Here is a 2285-nt window from a genome sequence, read left to right as displayed (position 1 = left end):
ATAGTGCACTGGAATAGTGAGCATTCAGAAAAGGTAGGGCCACTGGTTGCAGCACCTCATTAAAGGAGAACTCCGGTGTAAAATGGACTTTTGGTGTAGTAAAATATGATAAAAAGTGCTTACCTTCGTTGAATAGCTCACCTCTGCTCTCCTACAGCTTCTTGAGATACAGTAATTTTGTGTTTTTGCTCAGCACTCTGTACAACAGCCGTATCGGGGCATATTTTGCCCTGAAAAATCGCTTTTTCCACCGTTATCCAGGCTCAAAGTAGCTCCAAACCTCCTTAGTAGAATCTGGAGAGCTCTGACAAAGGTAAGTACTTTTTATCATGTTTTACTACACCAAAAGTCCATTTTACAACAGAGTTCTCCTTTAAAGTAACTTTGGTATGTAAAAGCGCCTGCAATAAAGACCATAGGTGATCAGGAATGGTATGAAATTGCACCCTTCACCAAGAAACCAGGGTGTGTATGTGATGCAAGACAACAAACTATTGGTCTTGGTTTCTCGAAAAACAAATTCAAGACAAAAGAAGGACGTTTCACTGAAGATCATCCACTGTCATTCTTTCTGAGTTACTCAATTTTTTGGTGTTATATAAATAAACATATATAAATACTGATACTTAAGGTTTTCATTATTGTATTGATATTGTACTTATATTATAATTTCACTTAAGCATATAATGATACGAGTTTTGTAGGCATACTGTCCAGCCTTAGTTTCATTAAAGGAGAACTCCGGTGTAAAATTGACTTTTGGTGTAGTAAAACATGATAAAGAGTACTAACCTTTGTTGAATAGCCAACCTCTGCTCTCCTACAACTTTCCGAGATGCAGCAACTTTTTGCAGCTTCTCCAATCATGCTTTAGAATGGATGATATAGGGCATACTTTGCCCCTGCAGATTAAAAGCTTTTTACACTGTTATTCAGGCTTAAAGTAGCTCTACACCTACTTGGTAGAATCCAGATTTTGCTTTTTAATAAGCTCCTTGTGCACTTTTAAAGTTCTTAATGTCGCGTTGTAAATGCTGGGGCTCTCCGGATTGTACCGATGAGGCGTGGAGCTATTTTGAGACTGGATAACGGTGTAAAAAGTGATTTATCTGCAGAGGCAAAATATGCATGTTTGGAGAAACTGCAATAAATGACTGGATCTTGGAAAGCTGTGGGAAAGCGGAGGTGGGCTATTCAACATAGGTTAGGTTAGTACTCTATATCATGTTTTACTACTCCAAAAGTCAAAGTTTACACCAGAGTTCTCCTTTAAGAATCATGTTTGCATTGGAACGACCTAAAGAGACCATTTTTTACCAATCTTTACCATTAAAAAAAGTTATTCACACTCACTGAACTCTATTACAAACATGTTTTTTATGGAAACAAAAGTGCTTCTTCTATGGCATCACTCATCATTAGTAGAACCATTCGTTCTTGAACCTCCATTAGCTTTAAGAGAGCATTTTCAGCCTTTCATTAGTCTTTTTCAACACTAACATGAGAACACAGCATGACAGTGTGAGGGACCCTCGTTGCCGTAGGTCACGTCCACTTTTGTAATATGGCTATAGCCTCATAGAGAGGCCTTTTACTGTTCACAATGTTACAATGCCCTCTTCTGTTAGTCGCAAACACTTTTATAAAGCACAGAGTCATACGTTGCACCCAGATTCCCTTTGGGGATCAATAAAGTATAATTTATTTGTCTAATTATCATTCTATCTTTTCATTTCTATCTATATAGAGATAAACGTCTTCAAGGCTTTAGATATCACATGGCTATGGAAACAGAACTTCACTGGATCAAAGGTTCTACTCATTTAAAAACCTGAATCCCTGCACTGAAAACAGCTCTACACACTTAGAACTCTGAACTCACACACTCTCTAAAGCTCCACAAACAATCCTAACTCACACACCCACATCCTCTACCAGCACTGATATGTAAATAAGTTAAAACTGTATCTCTGTGGTCCTTCTGCAACTCGAAAAACATAAAACAGCTCATCTCAAATAGTGTCATGTTTATAGATAAGTATACATATATATATATATTACATTTAATAAATAAATAAGAAAATACATTTAAACATGTACTCTGTGGTCAAACTCGGTGGTCTGACCCCATTTAACATCAGTGCCAAGTGTCCAGCCACTGCTTTGTATGAAAAAAAAGAGAAAAGAATCTCTGCTTTTTTTTGTGCGTCCATGCACAAGGGCAAAACAGGGCAGCGTTGCGCATTACTGCCACCTAGTGTGGCACAGCAGAACTAGGCCTAATC

This window comes from Astyanax mexicanus, chromosome 13, assembly GCF_023375975.1.
Source record: "Astyanax mexicanus isolate ESR-SI-001 chromosome 13, AstMex3_surface, whole genome shotgun sequence".
Taxonomy (NCBI): Eukaryota; Metazoa; Chordata; class Actinopteri; order Characiformes; family Acestrorhamphidae; genus Astyanax; species Astyanax mexicanus.
Note: the sequence above shows the minus strand (reverse complement) of the source record.